The following is a 23153-nucleotide window of genomic DNA, read 5'->3' on the forward strand; positions in this document are numbered from 1 at the left end:
GATGTAATAAGGCTGATTATTAATAAGGCTCTAGTTGGTAATTGGTTTTGAAATGTAGGAACAGTTTGTGTTCAATCCCAGTAACTGCTCTTTTAGTTTTCTTCTTCTCTCTCTGAGGTATCCCTGCCCTTTTCTTAATTCCTCCTTCCGCTAAGCACCTCGCTTGGGTGTGATAAAACTGTTTTGAAACCTGCTTATAGTTAGTGAAACTTTTAAAAGGATCTGATAATTAATTCATGTAAAAGTATAAAGCAGGGTTTCTCAAGCTCTGCTACATTGACATTTTGGCCTGGACAATTCTTTGTTGTGAGGGGTTGTCCTGTGCACTGTAGGATATTCAACCAGATCTCTGGCTTCTACTCTCTAGATGCCAATAGCATCTTTCATCCTAGTTGTGACAACCAAAAATATCTCCAGGCATTGCCAAATGATTCCTGGAGGGCAAAATTACCCTTCTCCCCATTGGAAAAAATTGAGAATAAAGGCTTTGTACAACAGTTAAATCTGTACCACTCTCTTAGTTCCCATTCTATTATATGTTGTTTCTTAATTACCAAAAGCAAAACTCAGAACAAAAAAATCATTTGTAACACACAGGTCAGGGAAGAATGGTTTTGTACTCTAGGCAATCATGTTGGTGAGGTGCGTGCCTCCTGTATTTACCAAAGAGGCCAAATCTGTCAGAGTGAGCAAATCTCCCCCTGAGCGGATGACTTAAGACAAAGCTTGAGGCTTCATCTGCATCCATATTAAATTTTGAGGTTTATTTCCCATCCTTCACTCTGAACATTTTAATGCATGAACATTAAACAATATAAGGGTCTCAGCTAGTCAATATGACTTGGTCATTAATAAAGTAAAACAAATTGGTAAGTTTTTGTTCTTTGCTAACTGAGTTAGGTATGTTATTCAACAAACCGTATTGCAGCACAGCTCTTCCAACAAAGGCAAAAAATAAATTCTAAATTGGTGATATTTCAGAGTGTCTCTAAATGCACATTTGGCATTGACTCCTAAAGAATAGAGGCTGAAGTCCAAAGACTGCTGTTTTTTCTTTAATTTGCATTTGGCTTTGTGAGTTAGAGGTTTTTGCACGCATGTTTCCCTTTTTCCTCCCTCCTCAGTTGCAGTTCTTCTTTATGAACTTTTGTTTAACAAAGAGGAACACAGCACTGTGCAATGAAAACATTGGCTGCAAATCATTTTAGCTATAAAATATAGCTGTCTGGAGCCTGGTAATTGGGCCTGTGGTTCTGAAAATAAGAAGGATGGCCAACAACTGAATGTGTTGTTTAATTGGTCCACAGAGAGAGACCTCAGGAGTGTCCAAGAGATGAATTTTTGACTTTCTATTGTTCTAGTTTTTCCATGGGACCTGAAGTATCCCCTTGCTAACCATTTACCACAACTAACTGTTTATTTTGTGAAGTAAAATACCACTGGTACTGCAGAATTCTTAGCACTGACAGAAGGGGAGTCTTTCAAAAGCTTGCGTGTGTGGCAGGCAAAAATATGTGCACTTTGTAGATTCAATGCCAAGTGACTGGGAATATTTCTTTATGGTCACAGCATGGCTTGGGACAGCAGCCACAATGTTATCTGTGAAGCCCAGGTTGGTGGTAATGCAAAATCCTTAAATTGGTCACAGAGCAAATAATTAACGAATTTATTTTAGATGTTTAAAACGTGCCCAGGATTCTCATTGCTTTATGAAATCCATCCTTTAAGAATAAGAATGTATACTACATAAATGTGCTTATTTGAAGTAAAAAGAGCCAAAGCAGCAAGTGACCTGATATGTCTTTGCATGATTTGTTCCTTGAAAGTCAGATATTAAGGAGACAGTTCATTCTTTCAAGTTTGAAAATCTGAATTCTCTGTGATAAGAATAAGATTTAGTCCTCCCTCCATTTTGCCAAACCTGAGAGAATACTTTAAAATATAACCTTGAACGTGCCTCTTTTACTTAATAAATGTGAATCCTGAGACCAAGAAGTGTGGTTCCAGGGGTGTTGGGACTGTCATGCCAGAAGCCAAGGGAGAGTCTAGGGAATGTCAAAGTGTGGGTGACCTGAGCTGGGGGCTGAATAGCAAATTTTTCCCCTTGAGTGTCTGTGGAGAGCAATAGTAGTCTGATGTTACTTTCCTCTCCTGGGTGTTCGAGTTTGAAATCTCTAGCACTCAGCATCGCAGGGCACTCAATAAATGTTGATGGAACTAGTTGATGGTAGTCATCACCTTCCCACTGTTCCTTCTGTGGCTGACAAGGAGGGCTCAGGACGGTGGAGAAGGATGGCCAGGTGTGGGGAGTCAGCCCCATGGAGGATGGATCATAAAAAAGATACATTCTTTTGGGTGAAAGCAGTAGAAACCCTATTTAAAGTGGCTAAACTGAAGGGGGAAATTTATCCACCAGTACTGAGGGGCCTCACTACACCCGAGGACAAGAATTCAGTCAGGACTTCGCAACTAGAGGCGGGGACTCAACCACCACCAGAACCTTCTCTCCAGTACGGGATCCTGCTTGTTTCTGTTCAACTGTGTCTTCTTTTCTCTATTTGAACCCTATATTTCCCTGCTTGTCTTTTACCCATAGCAGGAAGCATGACAAATGTCGGCATCCGAACTTTTTTTTTTACTGCCTCAAATCTCTGGGCACCGAGTCTAAAATCCCCAGGCAAGGACATCTTGGCCTAATTTGCATCAGAGAGGTCCCCCTGCCCACAAGAGTAGGATCAGTGGTGGGTGTCATGCTACCAACAGGGTGGCCCAGGCATTAGTCTTGGGACAAAGTAAGAGGGATGGTTCCTAGAAGGGAGCACGGATCTGATGATGCCGTAAGTGTCCACAGATTGCAACGTGATCCAAATCATAAGTGGATGAGGGAGGAGAAAAAAAAAATTTTTCATTGACATAGAGGTTTACTATGTGTAAGGAGAGAAGTAAGAAAATATGTCAGTGACTTCATAGGAGTTCATTAGGGGCTATCACGTGCTGGCAAAGTCAGAAATGGCTTCTGTGAAAGGGAGAGGTTTGAATCTGCCCTGGAAGGATTTGCCAGATCTAGAGAGATGCAGGAGAGAGAAGAAGGCTTTCCAAATCAGGGCTGCATGAGAAAATAGGCCAGAGGAGCTGATGAACTCCTCCTTTGGTGGCTGGGGGAAACCAGCCTTTTGTATTTAGATATGCCTGCTGCTGACAGCATGCAAGATAAATGTAATTAGGGTGGTGCCAGATTGCAGAGGACTTTGAAAGGTGGGCAGAGGATTTAGATTTGGCAAACAAGAGTGAAACAGTACAGATTTTTGAAGAAAGAGCAATATGGTAAAAGTGTAGTTTTAGAGGGTAAGTATAGGATATATAGGATAGACTAAATTACCAAGACATTAAAGGCAGGGCGGCTTCCTAGGAGACTGTTTTGGAGTTCAGCATAAAATGCAGATTCCCAGACCTCATCCCAGCTACTGGATAAGAATTCCTGGGATTAGGGCTAGGAGTTTCTAGGTTTGGAAAATTTCTCAGGTAAAAAGAGCTGAGGATATGCCTCACTGATTACTGCTACTTTTTAGCTTGAGCAGTTACAAACTAAAGTTTTTTTAAATAGGAAATCTGTATCATCCATTAAGCAGTACAGTTAATTCTTTACAAATTGGAGGGATGGGAGAAGAGAACAAAGCAATAAATAATCCCGAATCTTAGCTAATTTAAGACTAAGAATGACTTTTAACAATCCAGTTTCTTCCTGCTTTCGTTTATTTAATTAGTTATTTTAAATAATTCAATGATTATCTTTGGACCCACTACCCATAACCAAAGCTGGGATCCTGACAGATACTCAGCCTAACCTGCTCTGTGCCTTTGTCTCCACAACCTCACGGTCTGGATGTTCACCAACCAGTAGCAATCACCATTCTGAATCCCATATTCATCCTTCTCTTGCTTTTCTTTTTGATGTAGTTTATTGCATTTTCATAGTGTTTCTCTAAAGTATATGTATTTTTGTTTTAATTATTTTTGACTTTGTAAAAAGAGTAGCATGCTGTATATAGTGCTTTGGAACTTACTTCTTAAATTTAATATTGCATTGGTAAGATTATTCCATGGTGTTGGGAGCTGCTGTAGTTCAGGTGACTGAGCTTTTGGAGTAACAGTGGGAATGGGGCACCGGGACCTGGGCTGAGCTCACCAATCACCCTGACAAGCAGCCTAACTGCCTAGCACTGACTATCTCCAGCAACCTTTCCTTCCCAGGGCAAGAGGGGAGAAGCTGCATCATTGGGTATCTTTTCAGGAAGAGGGCAGGCCTAGCCAATGGTTTTTCCGTTCTTCAACCAGAGTAGCTCAGAGGGGGCAATAACTTCTTCCCTTTCCGTACTTGCAATCAGCTACAATCTGTGCCTGCCTGTTATTAAGGAGAATGACCAGGGAAGTGGGTGTTGATTATGGTTAAGGTGCAGACTGGTGAATTCATGCTGATGCCAACTGTACATTCAGGCTATTTTTTTCAAATGATGTATAATATACATCTATAATAGCTTACCTTTATGTAAAACATTATGTTATGCATTATATTGTTGTGTAACATATGGCTATGGGCTCATACATTGAAGTTCTCACATCTAGTATTTTAGAAGGCGATTGTATTTGGAGTTAGCATTTTTAAAGTACTGATTGAGTTAACATGAAGTTATTGGTGTGGGCCCTAATCCAACATGATTAGCATTGTAAGAAGAGAGAATTTGGACACAGATGCATATGAGGGAAGACTATGAGAAGACAGCAAGAAGGCGGCCATCTAAGCCAGGGAGAGAGGCCTCAGAAGAAACCACCCCTGCTGACACCTTGACCTCATGCTTCTAGCCTCCAGGGCTGTAAGAAAATAAATTTCTGTTGTTTAAGCCACCGATTCTGGTATTTTGTTGTGGCATCCCTTGCAAATGAATATACATATAATTATTTTTTATAATTAGTGCTACCATGGCAATTGTAATAAATTTCTGTGACTAGACATCCTGGGTTAAAATTCTAGCCTCACCATTTATGAGTTTACAAGACCTTAAATAGTTTTGGCTCTACCAAGATAGAGTAAACCCATTCTTCCTGGGTTCTCTCCTTTACAACTAAAATCTCTGGCATAGCACAACAAATAAGCATAGGACGTTTCTGAAAGGTGAAGAAAGATGGGCTGCCCAGAACCCTGGGACATGGTGGTGAGTTCCCGGGTTACCTTATTGCTATTATAGCTTGCACAGGTGCTGCAGAAGCCTTCAAACCAGAACCACCAACAGGCACAGACAAAAGAAGCTCTGAGAAAGGCTGGATTCTAGGCAAAGGACCAATGATAATTTTAGCAATACCTATCCTCCTCTAGCCAAATGCCAAACACCGATTGAAAAATGCCCCTCTACCCTCTACTTGCCTTGCTGGGTCGAAGCAGACAGTCTGCTCTTATAACCCCACAGGGTGGCATCGGTAGGGCTGAGCAGAAGCTAGTCTTTCTCTCCTGACCATGGCAGATGCAGTGTTTCAATTCTCCCATCAGGTGGTGTTGGTAGGACCAAGTGGGTAGCTGATCTTCCGTGCTCTGTCCACTGAAAGCAGGCTGTGCAATTCTCCTTTCAGGGTGTGTCCAGTGGTGCCCTGAGTCTCCATCCTTACCCAGCAGTAATGAGACTTAAGGAGGAGCAGGTACATTCTGGCACTTTTCCCTGGTGTCAGAGGGGCCCAGTGGGGAGCTGTGCCTTCATCTACATCCAGTAGCAATGAGACAGAATTAGGTGACAGGAGGCAGGCTAGTTGGTGCTTTGCTCCCCGCCCCCCGCCTCCCGGTGGCAGCAGAGCCCAGTGGAGTGGAAGTTGGTGTCCCGTTTTCACCAGGAAGGTGCCAATAGAACAGGATAGGGAGTGGAATAGAAACCCCCTGTCTGCAGTGAGTCAGTGGGCCTCAGTGCCCTGCTCTTGCCAAGGTGTTTCAGGGCCCAGTGTGAACTCGAAGGTACACACCTACCCAATTCTCACACTACTCTTCACCAAGGGGATTGCCTACTAAAAACAGAAGATAGGGTCCAGGGTCTCATATTATCTAAAATTCCCACTATACAATAGAAAGTCATTTGTCCTACCAAGCACCAGGAAAATCACAAGATTAGTGAGAAAAGAGAACCAACAGGTGCCAGTACCATTTTGAAATTATCTGAGAAGAATATTAAAGCAGTTATTATAAAAATTCCTCAGAAACAACTAGAATTCTTTGAAACAAACAGATTAGGAAATTGCAGCAAAGAAATAGAAGTTATTTAAAAAAGAACCACATGGAAATTATAGAACTGAAAAAATTCAATAACCAAAGTAAAACCTTGTTGATGGGCTCAGTAACAGAGTGGAGATGACAGAGGATAAAACCAGTGAATTTGAGGACACATCAATAGAATTTATTCACTATGAACAGGACAGATGAGACAGACTGAAAAAAAAGACTTCGGAGAAGTTACTTAAACAGTCTGGATTTTACTTTCCTCATCTTTAAAATGGGGCCCTTTATTGCAACTATGTCAAATGAGTGGTGTAAGAATTAATCGAGATGTATAAAAGGGGCTTATTTGGTGCAGTGCCAGGTGCATATTAAGTTCTCAATGCAAGTTAGCTACTGTAATTATTATAATTACCCTAGCTATAACGCCATGGGATTTCATCTCTTTGTACAGTTAATTCAGTTCGATACAATTCAATTCAATAAGCATTTATTAATCACCAACTGTACAGCAGTGAGAAATGACATTTAGGTCTGTTGGAAAGGGCGTATGTTTTTCAGCTCAAAAGGAATAGATTCATATTTAGAATCTGCCACTTTCCAGCTGGCTGATCTTGGACATGATTTGGAGACTCTGATTTCTCATCTGTAAAATGGAGATCAAAGCCCCCATCTAACAGTGTTACTTTTTGGGGGGATTAAGTAGGCATCTGGTACGTAGCGGAGGGAGAAAATATTAGTTCCAATGCTTTAATTTTCATCAAAGACTATTTTTAATGGTTTTACTGAGGTTTAATTGATATTCATATTTAATATATACCATTTAATGAGTTCAGGCGTATGTGAATATCTGTGATGCCATCACCACAATCAGGGTAATAGACGTATCCAAGACGTCATAGAGTTTTCTCATCAAAGACTTTTTATTAAAATTTTTTAAAAATGCAGAAAAGTGGCAAGAATAGTACAAGAAACATTCATAAAACTTCCACTTAATCAAAGACTTCTTGAGAAAGTATTTTTAGCATGTCATTGTAGTAGATTATCGGATGTATAAAAGAAAGAGAAGATAGGCCTCCTTCCTTTGACAACTTTTACTCTAGAAATGAGAAGGTGACAACACTGAATCATTGAACTGCAGAGCTGGAAGAGGCTTTGGAGATCTACAGATAGCAAACAGCTAGAATATGTAAATCCATATGATAAGTGCTGTTCTTAAGAGCTGAGGAGAGACCCATGTCGGGGAAGGCAGGGCAGGGAAGGTGGAGGTTGGCATCTTTCCTTGCAGAGGTAGCAGGGGGCCTAGAAATGAGCCAGACATGGTCAGGGGCTAATAAGGGATGCTGCTGGAGCTCTTTCTGTCTCTTTGACACAGAGAATAGTGAAAGGATAGACAGGAATGCAAGTGCCCCAGCCTCTAGGGGATGATTTAGGAAATGCCTTTGGCAGCGAATGCCGCCCTAGTCTAAGTGAACGCCTAAGAAGCAAGTTGCTGTGCTAATTACCCCGTAGGTATCTCTGTACACTTTGTGCCCACATGTACACTCACACATATACACTCATATGTACTTTCACACATTTTTACATACACACTTACATACTCATAAATACACTCACACAGACACTGTCATGCTACATGCATACACGTACACTCACATACGTACGTACACACACATGTACACACACACTCGCATGTCACACAGACGTACATAAACACAGCACACACACAAGCAGTCACACACACATACTCCTATCCCCCACCACACAGATACACAGGAATGAATGCGCGCAAGCACATTCGAAATATTCCAACATATTTATTTTCATGATATGACACATTTATTAATGTGTAGACAATTTTCATGAATTAAGATAAAATTGTTATGTAATCTACAATTTAGTTAAGAATGAATATCTACCAACAATAATAAAAAGGTCATATAGTGAATCACTTTTTTTCACCAAAACACTTAAGAAATTTTCTTGAAAACAATAAACTACAGAAACACCAGATTCTTATTTTAAAGTAAAACTGACAGCATCATCCTGAGCTTTCCCAGTCCTGAGCCCTCTTGTCATTAAATCAAGTTCCACATCCAAAATAACAAAAGAAGCTGGTGGTAAACATTCTTCTCATGGCTCTGGCGCCTACCCTAGTTATTTTTCTAAATTTTACATTTGTATCTTTAAAAGAATAAATAGCAGTTTTTTTAAAACTGTCAAATTTCCTTTTGTGATTTCTCAAGCTTTATTTTTGTAGGAACCTCCCTCCCCGCAAGACTTTACAACTTCTTTTTATAAACAACAGTAGTGAAGAGTTTCTTTTCTTTTCTTTTTTTTTTTAATTTGTTTTGGGTCACCATTGTACCTTTTAATAATGGCACGCATTCTGACTTTAAGCTTTCTTAAAATAAATGAATGTGGTTTTGTTTACCATATCCTTCCTATCTGTTCAGCATTTTCAATTTTATTCGGTTTTCTGGAACAGCCATTTATTTTTCAATTGATATTGTAGGTTGTTTTTCTTAGAATTATCTTTTTGTTGTGGTTAAATAAATCTCCCAAGCTTTTGTACTTTTGTCCTTGATCTTTGGAATCTCTGACACTTTTTTCTTACAATCAATTACTCTCCTTTTGTTCTGTTTCACCTCTACTTGTTTTGAGAGAAACATCCTTTTTCTTTATTTTGATATTGTCTTTAATATTACTAGATATTGCCTCTTCACTCTGGCTGTGAATAGCCTGCACAGCAGATAGAACCTAAACACATGATGAACAGTCTGATACCGTTTGCACAGGGTCCCAAATACGCATTTGTCATGCTGTGCACCTAACGGTTCCATCTATCGCTGAAGCAATAAACGGAGCATATTAAGCAGATATATTGGTGCTGAGGATGGTTGCTTAAGAGAATATAAATAAATAAAATATTTCTCAAATAGATAAACACCTCCTGAGTTTCCATCATACAGACGACAATCGGGAGCCGTAACAATAACCATGAATTGCTTCTTTATTGGTTTCTTGGTTTTTACTTAAGTAAAGGAGGTCTGTAATTTCGATCAGGGCCATTGGCTCTATAATGGGAAAACAGGGACAATAATGCCAGTTAAACAAGTAATATACCTCATTTCTGACCCAGGATAATGTCATTCAGAATGAGAAAGTACTTATGTAACTAGGTATATTTAGCCCCTTTTTAGGAAAAAAAAAAAAGAAAGAAAACTGGGTCTGTTAATTCAGTTAGACAATTTTAGACTGGCCCAGTAGGAAAACTGGGTAAATGTACAGTGACCCAGAAGTCAACTCGGGCTTTGCAGGAGATTAGGGGAGGGCCAGGGTCTGTACTGCTTTGCTTCAGTGCTGTTTCTACCAGCTGTACTCTGCCCCCAAGTGACATGGTGCAGGACGCTGCCAAGTTTTAGGTGCCCAACCAGACTGGCTGTCCTGTTCCGTTGATGGAAACTAGCGCAGCCCTGTCATGCTTCTCACTCAATTTTTATTCTTCTCCTTGGTATTAGTGTTATTGGTAGTTGTGGTAGAAATGATGGTTAATAGGCTTCTCTATGGCGCCTGCACAGAGAAGTGTGTAAGGTCAGTGTGCAAGGTCATCACATTAATCCTTTTACCCTTGTGAGATGGCTTCAGTTACCCTATTTGATCAATGAGAAAATGGTCTCAGAAAAGTTAGATGAATAGTGCAAGAACCATGCTCTTCCTACTCACTCACGGCAGAGATATTTCCTGAATATTCATGTTCTCTCCCACATTTACTAGTGCCCATGTGGTGAGATGGAGCATTTAAGAGCCAGTGCATGATTCTCTGACTTTCTTGCTTTCTTGGTTTTTGTTGCCACAGTGACCTGGAAGCCACATCTTAAGATACTGTAGACACAAGATGCAAGTGGACTGGATTCCTCATTTATTGCTTGAAGGGAGCTGCCCTGGATAGCTGCCAGCTTTGCACGTGATTCTGCCCAAGTGAGATATAATCCTTTGATATATTTAGTTACTGAGATTGTATTTATTACTTATTACTGCAGCATAGCCTAGCCTATCCACTATAGTAAAGTGATCCTTACTTTTATGTAGGTATGTATAGTTTAAAAATATGTTTTGGTATATATCAAATTTTATGTCCACTAGAACTCTATAAGTGAAATATTCTATTTCTACTTTATCAGTATAATGACAAGACTGCTGTGTTGAAATCATTTTATGCTCTTTTAGGACTATATGTTTTCATTCATAGCATTATCACAACTGGGATTTTATACATATTTATATAATTCTTTGATCAATGTCTGTCCAGACTTTAAGCTCTATGAGGATACTATATTCTGAGCCTGAATTAGGCAGTTAATACCTGTTTGTTGAATTTGGTGGATAAATGAGTGCTAGTATCAGCAGATGACTGCATTTTATCCTTATAGACAAGCCACAGAGATCCTACTTAGAACCAGGAGAATTAGTTGTGTGATTTGAGTAATCCGTGGCATTTGGCAAAAGGAGCTTGATTAATTCATCTTAGTTGCAGGGCTATATTTACCCCTGGGACAGGATGGGCCACATCCTTGGGCCAGGACAGCCATGCTTCTAGCTGTTTTGATATGGGAAACACTGGCTTTGGGCTCTTTGTGTTTTCAGGTTAAAAATGGTCTATATTGATGGATAGCTTTAATGCCCAGTTTATTATTAATAATATAATCAATTCTAATGGCATGCTAAACTTTGTCACAATTACTCTGGGGGCAGAGCCAATGTCATTGTATTTTATGCTTTAAGACCATAGAGAAGAATCCATAAAAGCTTTGGTTGCTGTGGTGTCATTGCTTGCATGAACATTAGAATCTGAACTTTTTTCTTGAGTCCACTGCCATTGGTTGGCTCTTGGCTGTCTTTCTATTTTGTGCCACTTTCCATATTTTTTTTCTATACAATACTATTTTGCTTCAGTTAAACAAAAAAGAATCTGAACTTTTTACACTGTAGATATTAATTATAGATATTAGGTGTTATTACTGATGCTGGCTTAGAGTTGTTTATGTAAACACTGGGTGGATGGCACGCCTAGTGGAACTCTTGTACATTCAGTGCAATTATTAACATAAGAAAAATGACCCATCTTTAGTAGGGTGGGTGACTTTGAATTGTTTTGTCTCCTGGTGTGGTAAATTTATGCTGACCTAGCCACATTTTCTTAAGTTGTTCTTCTTGGTAGCCTAGAGTCATTTCTGAGACAATTGACTGGGACTAGTCCAGTCTGTGATCATGGAACTGTGTGACATTAACTGACAAATGAATAGATTAAAACCATGGCTCTGACCTTACTAAAATAATGTGTTCATCATCTAAGCTAAAGAACACTGACTTCAAAGAGAACTGTTAGAACCAAGGTGAGCTAAAGGGATAAAATGCAAAACTTAAATTTAGGGTTTCTGTGGATTCAACCAGCACGACAAATCTTGCTCAGTCATATAAATCTGGCCACCATGGGCTTAAGGATGCCCGTAACTAGATAACTTAATCACCTGATCTAATGAAGGAAATGCAATAGCACTGTGCTTATTGGGACACAGCTCTTCTTATCTGTGCCTGTGAACAGGATATGTGACAACAAGATGTCAAAACAATTGCTGCACTGTGAGCTGAAGGAGGGCAGTCTGCTCAGAGCAGACAGAAGAACAGTTGAAGGCGTGTGCAAGAGCTGTTGACAGCGAGGAGGCTGTGGCTCCAGCCAGACCCCGATGGCTTGTTGTCTAGGATGGGCCATCAGCTGAGCATGTCCCACTTGTGGGGCAGGATCACAGGGCCCCCAGCACTATGTGGCCCGATGTCTCTTATGTCAGATGCAGGCCAGACACTGGAAAGGAAAGGTGTGTGGAAACAGAAACTGATCTTTTAATCAAACTGTTAAGTTAAGGAGACTCACTGTTGGCCAGACACAGATGCCTGGACTCAGAGGACCAGTCTTGTCCTCACGCCTGCAGGAAGCAGACTGTCTTAGGCTGTCCTGTCCAGGAGTACCCCTGCACCTCTGACTATGCAGGTACTTCACCACTTACCTGGTTTCTTCCATAATTCCCTGAGTAATCATCCTTTCATTTGAAGTTACAACACGTGCTGCTATTGTGAGTTACTGCTGTATTACTATGCAAACATGTATTCAGGTGTTTTTGAAGTCGTATGGAGCAGCACAGGGTTCCTGCCTACATGTTTTAAAACTTTTCCCAGTACACAAAGTGAGCAAAGAATTCAACATGAACAACTGAAATTCCCGTGGCTTGGGAAATATATTCTGAATGAGGAACATTAACAGTCCCCTGAAAAAGTCAGAGGAAATGAAGAAGTTTCCATCAAGTGAGGTGAAAATTGTCAGTGGGTTGTGCAATGAGATGGGATAACATTGCTTAGCAGTTTATTTCCCCTGAATTGCCACGGCTGGAGTTATATAAGCAAAGGATGCTTTTTTTTTTTTTTAATTGCACTGTTCCCTTTTCCTTTTCTTAAATTTCTTTTAGAAGAAGCCTAAGAAGCCACATACAAAGCATGCAGAATAATGCAAATTTACCCTCCAATGTTGACAAATGCAAAATAGCTAGGTTTCTTTTTTTTTTTTTTCTTTTTTGCATTTGAACAAAGTACATTTTTTTGGACCATGGAAGTTCTTGTTTTGTGGTAATTTCTGAACATTTCTCATGGTAAGCAGACTTTAACCAGTTTGGCCATTCCTGAAAATGAGGCCCATGACAATTCTTTCACAAAATTTTCCTTAAAAGACCTTTCCTGTGATTGGTCTCATGGAGGGAAATGCTGGTTGCGTAAGGTTTTTTAAGGAAAAAAAACACTATACAAATTGCAAGTATTATTACATCAACCCAATTCTCCACTCCATGAGGCAGAAAACAAGCTTTCTGGAAAACTGGTGGGCAGAAAGTGTTTCTGGATTGAGAGGAGATTGGGAATGGAGGAGGGAAGAGAGCCTGTTTCCTATTCCATGACAGGGCAGTGATGGGGGTGGGGCAAGTGAGGAGGGTGGGGGAAATAAGAATAATAATAGTAAACATTTACATTGCTCTTGCTTTGTGCTGGAAACTTTCTATACACTGCTTTCTGTAGATAGCTCAATGCAACCTTCTACATCCCAGGAGGTAGGTATATTCCATTTCATTTTGCAGATGGGAAACTGTGGTACAGAGAGACTACAGGACTTGTTGGAGATCACACAGGTAATACGTGGCCTAGTTTGGCTTTAGCCAGCTTTGCTTATAGACAAAGCCAAGAGTGTAGGGGGTGTGATTGATTTATAGTCTATCAAAAAGAGACCTGTTATTAAAAAATATTTTCATGATGTTCTCTGAGATTCTTATCTTAGGGTCCAAAGACCGACCAATGAAACCTTCAGTTGAGTTAAGTAGCATACTTTAGTCAAAGGACAGCTTAGTAATAGGCTAAGCCCATTTTGTTCTCTACACAAGTGAGGAAAAGGTTTTTGGAAAGAGGCAGAAACGAGAGGTGAATCAGTGGGTAGGGAGCCTCCTGGGCTGGGGTGAGGAGCAGCGAGTGTGGGCAGCCAGTGGACAGCGACCTATCCTCCCCCCAGGGGCGTGATAGGGCAAGAAGGGAGTGGACACAAAGAGAAAAGGCCTTGACCATGGGCTTTAGAGTCAGGCAGACCTCAGTTTGAAACCCTGTCTACCACTTCCCAGGCTAGTTACTTTACCTCTCTATGCCTCAGTTTCCCCCTCTGTTATCTCCTGGGGTAGTTTTAAACATTTAATAAAATGATGCAGGTAACATACTGTAGATCAGATGTTATTAGCACATCGTGGAGAGGCAGAACAAAGAGCACAAACTCTGGGGCCAGGCTGCCTGGGTGCAAGTCTGTGGGCCTCACTCATCAGCTGTGTGTCTTTGCACACATTACAAAAATTCTCTGTAGTCTGTGGCCTGCTATAGTATCTACCACATAGTGTTGTTTGGTGGTGGGGGTGGGGTGGAGAGATTGATTGAGTTGATATGTGGAAAGTGCTTAGAATAGTCCCTGTCATGTAGTATGTGCTATATATAATTGGTAGCTATTTTCATAGTAAGCACTCAAAAAATAGCAACTGATATTAGTAAGTAAAATATAAATTAGCCTATAAAAGACTTTTCTTTCTAGTGTGTCTATGCCATGTATTGGTACCTGTTAGTCTATAAACAAGTTCTCCTTGTCTTTGAACTTTCTTATACCTACTATAAACTGCTTGCTTATTGTTTCTGGCTAAATTCTATCTCTCACCAAGCATAACGTTGGCTCAAAAGTGGAATGCAGCGGCTAATAAGGTAGGATTTTATTTTTTTAGGATTTGAGGAGCAGTTAATTGCAGGAGTGAAGAATTTTGTCTTTCTGTGTTGATTGACAGCCAAAGTGGGGATGTCAATTGTATGTAGCCTGTTCTCCAGGTTATCAGGAAATAAGCTTGTGGCTTCCTGGTTAGCTTTCTGAACTCTGTTCTAATGTGAACCTTCAGAATTGGGGCCGCTCCAGAGTTTTGTTCTGGTGATGCAAAGATGCAAGGATTCTAGCCAGGTGGCCCAGAAGAGTATTGAAGGGCTCATTTTCATTATTTTCCAGGAACTTACTTAAATGCTTTTAGTGCTTTGTCTGGCCTCTGTTTCATTGTGTTTTGAATGTCATTCTATACAGGGACATTGTGAACAAATATGAAATACTGGCAATTATATTTTTCCAGTTAGTAATTATTTATTTAGCTATCTATCCATTCAGCTAAAAGATATTTGATGATCATGTATTATGGCCAAGAATTGTTCCTGCCACTGGAGATTCAGCAGTGAACAAAACAGACATGAATTCCTGCCTTTAAAGTGTTTGCATTCTAGTGAAAGGGAGTGAGACAGTAGCCAAGATAAGTAAAGTATGTGACGTGATGGATGGTGATAATATAGTAAGGAGAAAAAGAAAGCAGGAAAGGTTGGTAGGATAAGAGGGTGAGCCTGAAAGAGTGTGGAAATGAGCTGTGTGGGAAGAGTATTACAGGTAGAGGGAACAGCGATTGCAATGGCTCGGAGACAAGAAGATGCCTAGCATATGTCGGGCAGGGCAAGGAGGCTATTTCAGTAGCTGGAGAGGAGTAATGGGGAGAATAATTGGATACAGAGTCAGAGAATAGGGAAGAGTCAAATTCTAGATGTCCTTCTGGGCCATGGGAAGGAATTTGGCTTTACTCAGGGTGAGATGGGAAGCTATCATATGGTCTCGGGCAGAGGAATAACACAACTTGATTTTCATTTTGCCAGGATCACTCTGGCACTGGACTGAAAATAGACTGAAGGAATAGGGAGAGAACAAGGGTTAGAGGAGAGACACCCTTTAAGGTGCTGTCACAGTGACCCAAGGGAAGGAGGATAGCGACTTGGACCAGGGTGCTGGCCTGGTGGTGAGAAATGGTAGGATTGGCACTTTCTAAAAACAAACAAATAAGCCAAATGAAACTAAACACACATTTACCACACAACTTAGCAATCACAGTCCTGGGCACTTAGAGAAATGAAAACTTAGGCCCACAAAAAAACATGCCCAGAATTATTCATAGCAGTTGTGTTTGTAATAGCCCCAAACTGGAAATAACCAAAATCTCCTTCCAGTAACTTCTATGGATCTCAAGGGGATCACACTGAGTGGAAAAAAAGCCTACCTCAAAACCTCACATACTTTATGTTTCCATTGATATGACACAATGGAAATGACAAAATTATTGAGATGGAAAAAATGTTGGCAGGGATTAGGGCTGTGGGGGGAGGTGGATATGGCCACAGAGGGGCAGCACGAGGGAGTCCCCTTGGTGATGGACTAGTTCTATACCTTGATTGCCGTGGTGGTTACATGAATCCACACATATGATTAAATGACACAGAACTCCACACACAGAGGGTCAAATTCCAGGTTCTGATATTGTGCTATAAATATGTAAGCTGTAACCATGGGAGAAATATGAGTGAAAGATACAGGGGACTTCTCTGTGCTATCTTGGCAATTTCCTGTGAATCTGTAATTATTTCAAAATGAAAAGTCAAAAAATATGATTAGCTGATGTGGCAGCGGGGCAGAGGCATCAGGGGAGGCAGAGAATGAGGAAGGCTGAGGGTCAGAAGAGCTGTAGCTCGTTCTTGGGGTCTTGTGTATTTTGGGTGATTTTTTTTTTTATCTTTCATGATCATTGAGTATCTTTGGTACTTGATAGCATTTGTGGCTCCTTTTGAGTTTCTGTAGTGGTGTGAGGCTTAGAGTTCTTTAATAATAATAAAAGATGCTGATGAAGTGAAAAAGATCAGTGGAGCCAACAGAATTTGCTGACAGAGCTGATGTGGGGTATAAGGGAAAAGGGAGCTAAAGAGGACTCCAAGAGTAGCCTGAGAGGCTGAAAGACTTGAATTGCAATTAACCATCACAGGTTCTAGTTTGGGGTGTATATAGAGAGTTCAGTTTTAGATATGATAAGTTTAAGATACCTATTTGACATCTTTGGAAGTCACCAGCATGACAATGGCCTTTTAAACTATAAACTGAGATGAGATTACCAAGGGATAGTGAATATAAATAGAAAAGAGAATTCGGGGTTGATCTTGGGATACCCCAACACGTAGAGATTTGGGAGATAAAGAGGAACCAGAAAAGAAGACCAGGACGGAATGTCCACACAGATAGGAGAAAACCTAAGAAAGAGAGGTGCTAAAAGAAGGTGGTTACGATCTGTCTCAAATGCTGCTGAAATGTCAGCAAGATGAAGACAGAGATTTGCCCGTAGCGTTAGCGGTGTGCAGGGCATCGGAAAGCTCATGGCATTTCGAAGGTCAAAGTGTGACTGGAGTGGATTTAAGAGACAACAAGAAGAGCTGAGTTGGAAACACTGCTCATGAGAGCTCCTGGGAATCCTGCTAGAAAAGGAATATGAAAATGTAGAGAAACCTGGAGAGGTTTTTTTTTTTATTTCAGCATATTATGGGGGTACAGATGTTTAGGTTATGTATGTTGCCCTTGTCCCCCCTAAGAGGGCACTCCCCCGCTAAGTCCGAGTTTCAAATATGTCCATCCTTCAGGTGGTGCACATTACACTCTTTGTGTATGCAAATACCCGTGCCCTCCTTCCTCCTCTCCCCTCCCCCTCCCCCTCGAGGTTTTTGTTTTTAAGATGAGAGGGAAAAGACATATTTTGTTTTGATGGAAAAGATCCAGTATAGAAGAAAAATGTGATGCTACTGGAGAGAGGAGGGAGTAACTGAAGAAATGTCCTTGAGGAGGCAAGAAGGGCTGGGATCCAGCACTCAGGTGGAAGCATTAGCTTTTTTCCGGGAGGGAAGCAGAGTTTAAAGGGGCAGATGCAGATGGGTAGGGTCGTGTTTGGAGGTGCAAGCTTGTGGGAGTTCTACTTGGGGGGTTTCTATCTTTCCGTGAAATACTGAATAGTAAGCAAGGTCATGGTAGCTAAGGGTGAGAATGGGTGGGTCGGGCTGGAGGTTTGAGGAGAAAAAAGAAAGCGTGAAAGCACAGAAGGAATGCACCGGGGGAGGGGGAACCTGGTCTGCTTCTTGGGCAGCACAACGTGCCCACCTGGGTGAGTGCTCTTGCGTGTGGGTGTGTAGTGTTCAAGTGCATCTTCTTTCAGCTGCAGCAGGTGTGCTGTATGCAATGAGATGTCCTTACCCTTAGTTTGGCGTATCTATCGTTGCAAGAATTGTACTTTCTGTTAAGTCAGCGATTCAGCAATTCATGCAACCCCTGTGACCACACATCTCTTTTAACTCCTTGAGAGATTAATTTTGAAACTGTGGATTCTGGGAGGAAAAAAGAAGAAAGGGAAAGAGATATTAATGAGAGGAGGTATGGAAACTAGAATCTGAAGAACAGAAACAGAACAGTTGTTTATTTCATCATTTAAGGAACTTGTGAAAGGGTTTTAGGTCACTAACATGCAACGATGACAGTTTTAACTAGATGGAATAGTTTGGATATTTTTACTCATGTTACACTCATCCAAAAAATATTTGTTGAGAATCTTGTATTGAGCCAGGCACCGTGCTATATATCAGGGATCGGAAAGCAGGTGGTCATTACCCTCAGAGAGCTCTAGGTACTATGAAAGTAGAAATGTAAAAAGTGTGGTGTGTGTCAGGATGCAGGATAGAGATACATATTTGGGACCCAGGAAGGGAGGCGCCTGAACCCCGCCTGGGCAGTGGGTGGGCATGATTCAGAGAGATGCTGAGCTGGGGATGCTGGAATTGAGATTGACAGGAGGAATGTGGGATAGTCAGGTGACATGGGTGGGGTGGGGGGAGAAGGGCATTTCATGAGAGGGTGAGGGCAAAGGTAAGAGGGTAGAGGGAAGAGAAGTGGGAAAATAAGGGCTCCAAGGAGGGGGTCTACTGGGCTCGTGGTCAAAGGGGCTAAAATGGAGAGAACCAGAACAGAGAGGTGCGTGAGGGAGAGAGGAGAGGGTCAGGAGAAGGGCTCTGACCCCGGAGACTTGTGTTTTATTGTTAGTGTTGCATCTTCTTACAAGGCTGGCTGTGACCTAGGCAAGGAAGAGGCACTGGCCAAGAAGGAAATAAGGAAGGGAAGGGAAGAATATCAGCTTATTGATGGATGCAGCTGGGATAGTCCCTGATGGGAGGAGGGAAGGGGGAAAGAAAGGTGGAGGTTGGGTAGTACATTGCACTTGAAGTTTCATGGCAAGTTCCCAAATAGCTAATGCTGCCTGGGGTTATCCTTTCTGTCAGTTGACTCCTCCACAAAATTTTTAAGGGTTAATCTGCATTGCAAAATTAAAATTGTGAATGTACCAGAAACAGAATGACATTCAGGGGATAATGCTCTTTGGCTCAGTTAAAATGGAGGGTGTTTGCAACTTGTGCCTTTTCCCTCACCACCCTCCCAGCTTTGGAGGGTGGCTCCTTGTTATGTCAGCCAAACTCACCATGACATGACATGTTTTGTCATGTGGATCTGTTTACAGAAAAAAAAACCTGTGTTATTTGGAAGCAATTATGGCTGATTCTGTAACCACTCGTGTTCTATAAGGGCATCGTAATAACCTGCATGTGTGTCATACCTGACAGTTTGCAAAGTGCTCTCACATTATAATTACAATTAAGGTTTATGGAACACCTACTATGTGCTAAGCACTATGCAGGGCAGTTTTACAAGGGCTACTTCACTTAATCCTCATGACAACCTTTTGAGATTAATTTCATTGTTATCTCCATTTTACAAATGAGAAGACTAAGACACAAAAATTAAGTGAATTGTTTAAAGTCACCTGAATAGTACACCAGGAATTTTTGACTTAGGCCCACTATAAAGCAAGAATCAGATTTCCTATTTTTAATAAGGAAATTTCCTTTATATTTCAAGTTCAAAATGTGGCAACCAGGGCTATTTTTGTTTTCTACAACTTGAATGATGAAGAACTTTTACTTTCGTCAAAAATCAAAATCTCCTCTATTCAACTAGTAATCTTTAATAATTTCCAGGTCTTTACCATGCTGTGAACCATTTCTGTAAATAATGATCTATTCTTTTGCAAAAGTCCTACAAAAGAGATTAAGGGGTGAAGGAAAAGAAGCGACAACATTTCAAAAGATCTACTTTCCCCTTTCAAGTTCTGTTCTGGCTACTTCCTTTTCCTGTTGTGTAATCAGGCAATTCTCGGTCTGATGGGGCAAGTCTCAACCCTCCTGCTATGAAATTTTTTGACATCCTGGGGCTGAAATTAGGCTGAGAGCCCACTGGGCAGCTTCAGGTTCTGCTTGGCACTTAGTGTTCCCTTGATGCTCAGTAAATGTTAATTACCAACAGTGATAACAAGGCGTTTATATTCAGCTTGTTCATGCTGCTCAGCTTCCCGCTTAGGGAAGGGAACAGACCAGCATGAAGCAGACATCGTGACCACTTCCCTGTTTAATGCAAGGCTCTTCGGGCACTGTCTGTAGCCGTCTATCACAATTTGAATAATCTATTGTACTAAGAATAGAGGAACTAATTTAATTTCTATAGTGCTACTGGGATCTGCAGTAACTCATTTTATGATGATGCAGTTGCTCACAATTGCCTTGCTAGAAAATGAATAAGTATTTGGAAAATTTAGTTCCTTGTGGTGATGCTGCTGTTCATATGTTGTTTTTGACTATGTTGAATGACATTCTTCTCCTTTAGCCTCCAGAGCTCTTCATGAAGCCTCTGTGTATACAAGTGTTGCAAACTCTAGAGAAGTGAGCGCTTCCTGGGCTTTTCCTTTGGTTTTGTTTTTGCTATTTTTTGCCTCGCGAATTGTGGTTTCAGGGATCCATTTCTTATGGCTGTTGAGTTTGGGTGTGTCTTCTTATATCTGTATTTTCTCACTGCTGTAATTTCTGTTATCAAAACCAGTAGGGGAAAGCTTTATTTCTGAAACTAAGTAAGTTTAGGGATCAAATGAACATGTTTCCTGGTAAGTATAAATGTTGAACTACTAAACATGCCTAACTCTTAAGTAAAATGGTATCAGTCTAGGGGATTCTGGGTGATCTATAAATGTTTAAGATTGTCTTGTTTAAATGCCCAAGGGACACAACCTATAAAATCCAGAAGGTGGATTTTGTGACCGTATCGATCATTCAGTTCAATTTGCTCACCCAGGCAGTGGGAAGGCAAGGCGCTTCTGTTACGATTGGTGCCAGGGTTTAGGATGAGCGCCCAGCTTTCCATGTTCACACGAGGTGGGATGTTGTGTTCTAGAGAGGAGAGACCTGCCCTGGTTTCTAGGGTAATTAAGGAGGTCTGGAACTTTGGAATCCTTCACTGATGTTTGGGTTGTGCCCACAGGAGGTGAATTTGTACTTATGGAGGGTGGATCAGCTTCCAGGTAAGGTGACCTAGAGAACAAAGGGTACTGCCTGGAGCATCCTGCGGGGGAGTCCGGGCTTCCTGGGATCCGTGATGGGTGATTTTATGTGTCAACTTGGATAGGCTATGTTGCCCAGTTGTTTAGTTAAACATGAATCTAGAAGGTATTTTTAAAATGTGATTGATATTTAAATCAGTAGACTTTCTGTAAAGCAGATTGCCCTGCATAATATGGCGGGCTTCATCCAACCCACTGAAGGCCTGCAGAAAAAAGACTGAGGTCTCCCCAGAAAAAAGGAACTGTGCCTCCAGACTGGCTTCAGACTCAAGACTACAGCATCAACCCTGCTAAAATTTCCAACCTGTTGGCCTGCCCTACAAAATTTGGACTTGTCAGCCCTCACAATTGCATGAGCCAATTCCTTAAAATAAATCTCTCTTTATGTACATATATCCAATTGGTTTTGTCTCTCTGGGGAGCCCTGACTAATACAAAACCCTACTGGATCCTATGTGGAGACTTCAGCATGTGTTCTTGGTGTCACTGGAGGAAACTTCACCTGGAACTGTGGGCAGCTACAGGGTTCCAAATGTGGCTGCCACTTTCAGGGCAGCCTCAAGTCCTCAGTTCACTCTGGCTGCCCTGTAGGTTCAACTTAAATGTCAGTGGGTTGTGGTAGCTTGTGCCTTTTGGTTTTTAAGTCTCATAGGTGATAGGGGAATTGTTTCTATGGGTTGAGTATCCCTTCCCCAAAATGCTTGGGACCAGAAGTGTTTCGGATTTCAGATTTTTTTTTTTTTAATTTTGGAATATTGCATATATATATAATGAAGTATCTTGGGGATAAGGACCCAAGTATAAACATGACATTTATTTATGTTTCATATATACCTTATGCACATAGGCTGAAGGTAATTTTATAAAATATTTTAAATAACTTTTTGCACAAAATCAAGTTTGTGTGCATTGAACCATCAGAAACCAAAGGTGTCACTATCTCAGCCACCCATCTAGACAGTCTGTGGTTGTTTGGCATCAACGCCATTGCTGACTCTGAATTCATATGCTACTGAGAAGCAATAATTTTCTTACACTTATTCACACTTCAGTACTTAACAGTAAAAAATCTAACATACCATTAATATAGTGAAAAAATAATGTGTTCAGGGTAACTAAGCAGCACAGTAGCATCACCAGAATACCTGTATCAGCTGTTAAACAACAACCACAACAAATGATGACAAGCTTTCAGTCTCCACCCACTATGCTGTGTTTTGATTAAAAGGTTCCTATACACTGTTATCTTTTAGTTGAGAAGAAACATCAGAAGCAATTGAGGAACCAGGCAGGGGATTCTCTAGGGATGAGGAGGCATTCTGCTGGATGTCTTTTTAAAATGTTTCCTCCACATTCATCTGCCTCATTAATGATGGTTTTGGTCTTAGAAGTCTCTCTTTGATTTTACAGACTGACACAATTCCTTGTTCTGTGTTGAATACATGCTGCTCTGGTCCTTCAATAAGCCCATCACACATTTTCACTATGTCATCTATAGGCACTTTTTCTGCAGTGTTAACAGTGTCATCTTCATCATCACTATTAACATGATCACCTTGATTCAGAACCATTCTGGCTGTTTCACCATCAGTCAATGATTGAACAAGTGGAACTTCATTATCAATGTTAAAAACTTCTTCGATATCCATTTCTTCCAGCTTACTGATGGACTTTGAAGGTATTTTTTTGCATATGTAAGGAAGTCAGACATCATTTTTTTTCTCACTTGACATATGGAATCCTTCAAAGTCACCACTGTTTTCATCATCATCACTGAACATAGTCACAGGCCAGAGGTTGTGCCAGGCAAGCACAACTGTGTCTCTTGTCACTGTATTTCAAGCTCTGGCAACAGCATATATGGCATCCTTCTTGCTAACTCCTTTTGAAAACCTTCCACACCCATGCCCCTGTTCACTGTTGCTAGGATGCTATTCAAAAAAGTATTTTTATGTTTA

Source organism: Propithecus coquereli, unplaced genomic scaffold (assembly GCF_000956105.1).
Source record: "Propithecus coquereli isolate 6110/MARCELLA unplaced genomic scaffold, Pcoq_1.0 Scaffold123, whole genome shotgun sequence".
Classification (NCBI taxonomy): domain Eukaryota; kingdom Metazoa; phylum Chordata; class Mammalia; order Primates; family Indriidae; genus Propithecus; species Propithecus coquereli.